This window comes from Sorex fumeus, unplaced genomic scaffold (assembly GCF_029834395.1).
Source record: "Sorex fumeus unplaced genomic scaffold, SorFum_2.1 ptg000014l, whole genome shotgun sequence".
Classification (NCBI taxonomy): domain Eukaryota; kingdom Metazoa; phylum Chordata; class Mammalia; order Eulipotyphla; family Soricidae; genus Sorex; species Sorex fumeus.
In genome coordinates, this window is record NW_026606071.1 from 27,842,658 (window position 1) to 27,852,583 (window position 9,926).

At 42.3% G+C, this 9,926-nt stretch overlaps 1 protein-coding gene across 2 annotated transcripts in view; it reads right to left on the bottom strand.

Annotated features, from left to right (window-relative positions):
• Window positions 1-8,381, bottom strand: part of KANSL1L (KAT8 regulatory NSL complex subunit 1 like) — a 129,148-nt gene extending 120,767 nt beyond the window's left edge. For both annotated transcript variants that reach the window (XM_056111555.1, XM_056111554.1), the window contains exon 1: window positions 8,285-8,381. The gene's annotated coding sequence lies outside the window, so the exon portion shown is untranslated. The remainder of the gene's footprint in view (window positions 1-8,284) is intronic.
• Between the last annotated feature and the right edge of the window lie 1,545 nt (window positions 8,382-9,926).

The following is a 9,926-nucleotide window of genomic DNA, read 5'->3' on the forward strand; positions in this document are numbered from 1 at the left end:
AGCAACTTACCTGAAAGCCTGATGGAAAAAAGTTTTCACAGAAAAAGAACAAAAAGACAAGCACTCAGATTGGAAGACACTCCGATGCAGGACAAGCTGCAAGTAAGAACCGTGCCTAAGATAGTTTACCTTAGGAGGTACCAGGCACTTAAGACTGGAAAATCAAGGGGTCAAGGGTGGGGTAAGGGCAATATGGCATGCTAGGGATCAAAGCTAGCATGATGCAAGGTGAGGTAAGTACCCTATCTACAGTAGTACTACTGCTCCAGCCCCATAATGATTTTTTTTCTTAGTATCTTCATTGTGTTCATAGAGAATTTTGAATTTCAGGTTTAGTATTTTTCAGTTCTAAGACAGCCTATATTTGATCCCTATATTTCTCTCTGTTAAAAGGAAAGCTAAAATGGGTCTCATTTCCCTAACCCTGAAGGAGTCTCCAGCTGAGTTGGGAAGAACAAGAGGGCTTGTACTAAGAAAATGGCACACACGTCAACAGCCGGAAAGGTGCCCCGCAAGCGGCTGGTCACCAAGGTGGCCCACAAGAGCAGCACCAGCCATGAGTGGTGTGAAGAAGCCGCACCGCTACTGGCCCGACACCATGGCGCTAGGCGAGATCCGCGAGCTATCGTTCCAGCAGCTGGTTCGAGAGATCACACAGGACTTCAAGACCCACCTGCGCTCCCAGAGCTGGCTGTCATGGCACTACAGGAGGCGGGTGGGGCCTACCAGGTTGGTCTTCAAGGACACCAACCTCTGCGCATTCCCCACCAAGTGCATCACCCAAGGACATCCAGCTGGCGTGCTGTATCCACCAAGAGAGAGTATAAAGTTTATGATGCTAAACTCTCAGGGCTGGGACAAAAGGAGATGCTACTGGCACCCCCTCGAGTAATCGATGATTAACAGGATGACTGTGACAGTGACAGTGTAATTGTCATAAAATAGATTTACTGCAACAAAACTTTTGAATTTGTGTTCATATTGGTTTCTTCTTTTCTTTTCTTTTTTTTTTTTTTTTTTTTTTTTTTGCTTTTTGGGTCACACCAGGCGATGCACAGGGGTTACTCCTGGCTCTGCAACTCAGGAATTACTCCTGCTGGTGCTCGGGGGACCATATGGGATGCTGGGAATCGAACCCGGATTTACCACATGCGAGGCAAAAACACCCAACCCGCTGTGCTATCATTCTAGTCCCTCATATTGGCTTCTTAAGGTCCTGTATTTCATTTCTGTAATAAATAACTTGCCTCATTACTTTTTATATTTACTTCTCAAGCACTAGAGGTGTCTAGCATTTTAATTTCATTTATTTTATTCATATCAAAGCCTGGCAAGCTACCCATGATGTATTTGATATGCCAAAAACAGTAACAACAAGTCTCACAATGGAGATGTTACTGGGCCCACTCAAGCAAATCGATGAACAACGGGAGGACAGTGCTACAGTGCTACAGATCAAAAACATATTTAGCTTCAATGATTATTTCCATTTTCTAGTTTCAATTTGATAGTTTATGCTCTTGAATTTCCTATTTTATTTTTCTCATTAAATACTCTTCCTTCCCTAGTTTCTTGATGGAATTAAGAACCCACATTTAAAAATTTTTAAGTGTTTACTGATTTGATTTTTGATCAAAATATAAATAAGATACTGCACTTTACTTTTACTAGGTACCACCACCATCTCTGATGATTATTTTATAAATACATAACATTTTCAGGCAAAAATGCTCCAATTTCTAATAGTTTAAGTCTAATGATAAAATATTTTTAAAAATCTAGAAAAGATAATATAGAAAACCTAACTCCTTTTTGCTCGAAATATACAGAAACTAAAATATTACTTTAATAGGAATTATGAACTCATGTTATAAAAAAATTTATCAGTACCCTAAGAAAGTAACTTGGTAGTCTGCTTTAATTATCTCATGAAGCAACAGTTCTAGTGAATTAAAAAATCATAGCTCAGGAGCAAGGGGCACATGCAAGCAATTGCCATGCACAAGTACCCATGTTCAATGTCCAATACCAGACACACACACACACACACACACACACACACACACACACACAAACACCCTATCCGCCCCCATGGCCCAGATCCTTTCAGATGCAGCCCTGATGTTCCCAATCACACAATCACTGCTAGGCTGAAGTGGGGCAGGTCAAGGCACTGAACTATTAGTTCAGTTAGCCTAATATCAGCAGAAGTGGTCCCCCTGAACACCGCTTCAAAGATCTGCCTTCTCTACCATCCCAATATCCCCCATCAAGTCCACTTTCTAGGCATAGATTTCACTTTCATCTTTTTACAACACACTTTTCAACTTACATTTCTATTCAACTAAAGCAAATGAAATAATTTCTTAACAGGCTAGCAGTCCTGAAGTTTTATGAGTGGGAGAAAAAAAGCTTTTGTAACCTCTAACAGTCCAAATCTCATATTTATCAATCTTTTTAGAAGTCATACAAACCAACCAGAGAAAAAATTTTTCTGTCAAGCCAAAATTTATGTTTTAAATTCTTTAAAAAGCTACATAAATGCATCTTTTTGTTCCATCAAATTTCATTTTTATAAGTAAGAGTTAATCCTATTCAAAAATTCAGGGAAATATATATCTTATGCCACAAATCCTAATCTTTGGTTTATAATTTAAGAACACACTGTTAATTTAAAATGCAACTGGTTGTTCTGGAATTAAACTATTACAAGGATCAAGAGAGTATATAGTGGGTAAGATGCTTATCTTGCATGCAGCCCACTTGAGTTTGATCGTGACACTAGGTATGGTCCCCTGGAACCCAACCAGGAGTGATCCTTGAGACCAAAACTAGGAGTATGTCCTCAGCATATCATGGCACTAGGTATGGTCCCCTGGAACCCAACCAGGAGTGATCCTTGAGACCAAAGCTAGGAGTATGTCCTCAGTATAGCTGTGTGTGGCCCAAAATCATCCTCCCTTCATTAAAAAAAAAGTATCTGAAATTATATTACAACAAATAAAATGACTCACCCTACTATCTTCAAAATGTTTTCATTATTGGCTAAATTTGTCTCTTACAGATTTATAAATCATGCAAATTTTTGTATTAGGTTTAATTAAATACAGTCTGATCACTGGGGCATCATGAGATATAATAAATTGTGTCCTCTCAAAAATTGCACGGACACAGTAAGATAATTACAAAGTCAATAATTACTAAATTTATTCCAGTACTTAATAATTAGATTTCTATCAACTAACACATAGGTCACACACACCAAAAAATTTATGGCATGTTTTCTAAAGAAAATCAAACTTTTGGGCTGAAGCGATAGCACAGTGGGGAGGGTGTTTGCCTTGCACACAGCTGACCGGGGTTCAATCCCTAGCATCCCATATGGTTCCCAAGCACTGCCAGGAGTTATTCCTGAGTGCAGAGCCAGGACTAATCCCTCTGCATCGCCAGGTGCGACCCAAAAAGAAAAAAAAAATCAAACTTGCCAATCTATAGTCTTATCTCCAGAGTTGAAACTGATAATCTAGATAACAACCACTCTCTCCTGAGAATAAGTATTAAAGAACCAAATCTCACTTTCCATCTCCACAATGCCACTCAAGATTCTGACTATTAATAGTCTAGCATACCTATGCTTATTCCTTATAGGTAAAGGTAAAGGTAAAGGCCCTCCCGTTGATCATCGATTTGCTCGAGCGGGCCCAGTAACGTCTCCATTGGAGACTTTGTTGTTACTGTGTCTGGCATATCGAATACTCTCGGTAGCTTGCCGGGCTCTCCAAGAGGGGCGGAGGAATCGAACTCGGGTCGGCCATGTTGGCCGCTTGCAAGGCAAACGCCCTACCCGCTGTGCTATCGCTCCAGCCCGCTTAGTTAATAAAATATCACCCAAATTTATCCCGGAACTTTAAATTTACTCTAGACTGTAATTTGGGCAATCTGAACCCTCTTAAATGTAAATTTGGAGTAAAAGAGTCAGAAACGTCATCCTTAAATAAAAAGGAGCTACAAAACCACCAATAGCATTTTGATAGGCCCTGAAATAAGAACAAATACTAATTTCTTTCCACATGTAAGACAAAACATTTCATCTTAATAAAAGAAAATGAGTCAGAAGATAGATTCCCCAGAATATATGAGACCCTACTTAACCCAATCCATCAAAATAAGAGACACATTATTTTAAAACAAGAAGTTTTTCCAAACATTACTAATATCCAAGGTGACTCAAATATTCTCGTTTGCAAATAATGAAAGAACCCAATTAAAATACTAGTTTTATTGTACATACCGATATGATTTTATTCATCAAAAAATATATGAACTAATGGACAACATTAACACCAAGTATAGGGTTGTTTTTTCAAGATTTTCTTCTGCTACACTATGGGAATTCTCAACTTTCGGCAGAAAACACTGCAGTAATTGGCATGACCCTTTAGAGTATGGCTAGCTCAGTACTTTGTACTCAATAATGTTTATAGCAAGAGCTTCTTTCACTTTGAAAACTCTGCCTAAAAAAGGAATTCACTTTGAAGACTAAAGGAATTTAATTAAAGATAAAGCCACTTGGGTGGTCACATAACACATCAAACAGATCATACTTCAAGCAGAATTATTACTATTCAATTATGAGTACATGACTCATAGGAATATAAATGAAGTCATTTTTTTCCATGTACACCAACTTGGATCCTGAAATTTACATTTAGAAGGGTAGTATCACACATGCTCATTCTGTAAACTTTAACTCCAGTTTAACTTAATGTGGCTAAACATGGATTAACAATCCACTACCAACTATATATTGTTAAAAATTACATTAAATAATGTACTTGAAAATTTTTGGCTTTATAGAACAGAAAAAAACCTAAATATTAAAACTAAAATATTAAAGCTTTAAAAATACCACCAAAGCCTCAATATTATAAATGAGTAAATTTACTCCTAAATCTGCTTAGAGAATACATAGAGAATTTATTGGCTGTTAATTCCCAAGGGTAAAGAATAGTCAAACAGTTCACTGAAATTTTTTTTTCAGGACAGTGTTTAAAAGGAAAAAGCAAAAATCTTTTGGGAATAAAAAGTGTAGACAATTTTCTTGTCTCTCAAAATTGAACACACTGCAAGAAAAGTAAGGTTTTCTTCTAATTCAGGGTCATCACATGTACACTATGCCACTACAGTCCTAAAAGGACTTGACAGATACTGGTATAGGAGATGATTTGCTTTAAAAAAAAAAAAACTGGTTGCTAATTTCGTATTGCAAGTACCTACTTCTTGCTGTTTCATAACTTAATGAACCTTATCAGCACAGACCCCCTAAACACAAATTTAAACTCAAAGGAAACAGCTTTCTGTCTCCAACTACTAATATTGTTTGAGAGTGAGAGAACTAAATTTGAATACAATTATAAAAAAAAGGCTACACATGGGATAAAAGGTTTCTATAATGGTAAATATAGTAAGATAGGCAACCATGTAAGATTTTCTGAAAATCAATCAAAGTTTAAGTGAGAACAATTTGAATAATAAAACTGAGAAACTCTAGACAATCCCTCTCCAGCTTTTTTTTTCCAATGCAGAAAAGGCTAAAACTGAAATTAGAATAGTAAAATTAAAATTTGTGCATTAATTTCTTGCAGGATAGATGAATGAATAAAGGAAATGAAATAGCCTTATCAAGAGAATTGTCATCAAAAGTGAATGAAGCTCTTGGATAATGCAACAGTTGGAGAATGGGAAGTCAGTGGACCTTTTAGTAGACACTGAGATAAGATCAGATAGGTCCCACCTGAATGCACAAGTACTCAAACTAATGAATAAAATAATAATAATAAATTGTCAATAATGTGCTTATAAAATGAGGAATACAAAAGACATAATTTCCAGACCTTCCAGAGACCAAATAAATAATAGTCAATTATCATATAGTTTGTGAGTGCCCACTATATGACTTGCAGTTTATCAAGCATAAACATAATATTCCTCAAGCAGCTTAGCAAAATAATAGATACAACTTAGCAAAATAATCTAGATATAACACAAACATAAGTGAAAAACAATGCAAATTAAGCAAGGTTTTTTCATTTTAATGCTAATAACAGATGACAAACTGAGATATGAAACATGATCATGAGTATAAATCAATAGCTGTTACTTAAAAGAGCTAACACACATCATATAAACTCTATACTTTGTGCCAGTAATTTCCTTTTTTTAAACCTAAGAAAAAATATTTAAAGACATGTATAAATCTATTCTCTGTAGTTTTAAATTTATACTAGCAAACCATTAAAAGCAACCTAAAATATTAATAGAAAAAGTCAAAATTAGTTTTTAAAGACACAATGGCACGGGAATTAATGTTATAAAGTTAAATGAAAGTACCACATGGTCCCAGTTTTAGGAAAAATACAAGACAGGAAAATAGAATCAAACTATGTGTGCTTTTTATTTGCACGTCTTTTCCCAGTTGTTCTGTAAGACAGAGCAAATTGAAAAGATACACCACAAAATAAAATGAAGATGTAAATGTGATAGAATCAGCCTAGACTACGAAGTTTCAGGTAAAAAACAGAAAAATGATCCCAGATGGACTGGATAAAACGACATTTATCTACAGTAAAATTAAGAGGAAATGGTGGTGACCTTGATACTGATCTGAGCTGTAGGTGGAAACTGAAGGAGACTTAAGAGTTACAACAGATTTTGAAGGTTTCCAAATATATCCTATTTCGTGATTCATTCATTGTTTATATCCTCCCGGAAAGCTGGCTTTCCAAAAGATTTTCGTTACAAAACAATACTACAATTTCTCTATTTCTAGTGTTGATCAAGACACACTAACACCAGCGTACGGGTCTCCTAACCATTTCTTAAGATAAGGACAGTATTGAAAAGTATTCAGGGAGGAAGGAGAAATTAAGATTCCCCGAGGGCGTGATTTGCCCAGAGAAACTGCTAGTAGCTACAATCGCAAACAGCCAAGACTCTTAAGCCTTCCTCCAGCACTCTACAACTCTACATCGCAGAAGAACCCCAAGCTTTCCTCCAAGAGAGATTTTTTTTTTTAGAGTCACTTTTCCCCCTATAAAGCCACCGCTGGTTTGGCCGGCAGTTTTGTTAAGTTTCTCTCTCAGGTTTGGCGAACAAACTTGCCGCTCTCTTGTCAGTATGAGGAGAACACGCTCGATCCAAACTCAATAAGAAGTCAAGCAAACTGCTTGAGAAAAAAAAAAAGACGAGGGACGCTCGCTCTTCTCTTAATACCAGCTTGGGAAATCAAAGACAGGTAGTGTTTTCTACAATCAAACACAAACAAAAAAGAAAACACACTCCCCGTGAGGCGAAGCGGCGCGAAGAAGCCCATCTGCCCGCGACGGGGTGCGGAGGCGGGAAGTGTGTGTGTGTGGGGGGGGGTCAAAGAAACAAACAAACAAACAAAAAAACGAACTAAACAACAATCTTGAGGAGCAAAATAACGGTACAAGAACCTCCATCCAGGGAGTTCTCTATGGGCCCGAAAAGTCAGCCTCTCCTTCCCGCAGATCTCCTCTCTAAACACCAACAGTCTGGTTGTTCCCCACCACCAACCACACACCCTCAAATTTTCCAGGAACGTCGGGCCCCTTTTCAGCACGCCGAGAAAGGACACAAAATTAGGGGAGTATTCCCCACCCCCACCCCCGGGCCCCAAATGTCCTCTGGGGTATCCTCCCCACCCCATTCTAAAGCTAAATCAACCGTTTCTTGAAGTAAGTATGAAATACATCAAACAAGTGACCGTCCAATACAGACGGCTCCGCCTCAGAGCGCCCCAAAACAGCCGTCACCACAACCGCACCCGACGAGGCGGGGCCGCCGGGGCGAGGGGCGGGCCCAGGAAGACCACGTGTTCCGCCTTCTGCGCACGCGCCGGCCAAAACAAAAGGGAGGCCTGCCAAGCCCCGCCCCTGGCCCCACGTGACCGCAGCTAGGTCCGCCCCCCCACCCCTCCCTCCACCCCTTCCCTCCCCTCCCCTCAGCTGCTGCCAAGGCTGTTCGGTTTAGCCGTTTAAATTTGGCTGCGGTCCGACCCCTGCCCTAGAGCACGATCCTACGCCGGGACTCGAGTCCAACAGCCCGGAGGATTCGGGGAGCAAGGGGGGGGCTTGCCGGTCGGTCGCCGAGCCCGCAAGTCCACCCCAGCGAGCTGGTCCGCTCTCCCCTCCCCGCGCTCCCGCCGACCCCGGCAGAGGAGACCCACCCCCCTCAGCCCGCCGCTGAGACGCCGGCCACTCGCCTGCTGGGGCGCCCTGGCTCCCCTCCGCCGCCGCACCTTCGGTCCGGCCGTGGTGGGGGCTGCTGAGGTGATCTCTAGCTGCCCGCCCGCCTCCCCCCCCACCCGGGGCGCCGCTGACTCGTCTCCAGAGCGCGCCCCGCTCCCGCCCCGGCCGCTGCCGCCGCGGTTTAACAGTCCGCCCGCTGCCCGCAGCTCCGGGCGGCTCGGGGGACGGAACCCTGTCGCGGTGGAGGGGCAGTGGGCGGGGCGCGGCGCCGGCCAATGGCAGCGGGGGAGGGGCCGCGCCATGCAAATGAGCGCGGGCGGCGGGGGAAACCCCGGCAGGGGGCGGGGCCTGCGGTAGCGGCCGGGGAGCGTTCTGGAAGTGGCCCGGGGCGCGACGCCCGAACCCTGCCGCGGAGGCGCGGCGGCTCCCCCAGGGCGTGTTCTGCGCCTCTCCCGCTTCCTCTCTCGCCCTTCCCGGTGCCCGCCAGGAACACACACACACACACACAAACATCACCCAAGCGCGGCCCGGCGACTTCCCGCCCCTGCTCTGGCTATTTCTGGACCGCCGTGACAGGAAAAACAAAAACAAACAACAACAAAAAAAAAATACGCGGGGGGAGGAAGAGTCAGTCGGATTGAGGCCGCGCGGGCCGCCCCGCGTCCCGACGGTCGCCGCCCCGCCGCTCTCGGGGCAAGTTTTAACAAAGCTCAGTCGCGGCTGCCAGGCTGTTGCTTTCTGTTCGGGCTACGTTTTCGGATGAAAAGTCATCATTCTGTGCGCCCTCCGCGGGTGCCCTGAAATCTGCCTTTAGGAGCCCGCTGGGGGCGTTTTCTGGTCAGTATCAGGAGCCGCCGCTGGCTCAAGCATTTAAAAATCTTGTGCGCGGCTGCTTTGAGCCGCGTTGGACTTAATCCTGTTTGGCAGAAGCGCAGCCAAATAAATAGACCGAGCCTTACGTGGAGGTAGTTGGCCAGGGACACAGAAAAAACATCTCTGCGTCTTGCACCTGGCTCGGCGCTCCACTCACCAGTAAGCTGCACCGGGCATTTCCCCAGCCACGCACTCAATTTTTTTTTTTTTGTCAAACTGGGACCTAAATATAGCGCAGATGATGGATTACAGACTTTGCCAACCACCACCTAATTGACTCATGGAACGATTTGGGAAGGAAGCGCCCTAAAATGTTTGATGGCAAAAAAAAAAAAGCCATCATTCCAAACTAATTAATTGGTTTAGATGCCTGGGGGGTGGGCAGCCCATGGAATTGCATTAGAGGGAAATTTCTGGATCTTCAAAACAAGTAAACGTCACAAAATTTAGGAATACAGATCATTATCAGTACCATCAATACAGATTGATGTCCAATGATGTAGAAAAGCATAAAGTCACAGTCATCTGTAAACCTGCATTGATGACACAGTGGAACCTTTTTGTTTTTATCCCATTTAGCCACATATTATGAGTCAAGGGACTATATGTCTCAGATAGTCCCTTGACTCATAATACTAGTCTAAAGCGTGATTCATTGTTTGTAGCATATTAAAGCCGGTTTTCAAAAAACTGTAGAACACGTAAAGCTTAGTATAAAAGTTTCCATACTGGACTACTTGTCAGATTACTCAGAAAACGTCTGAAAAATCCATGTCTTTAATT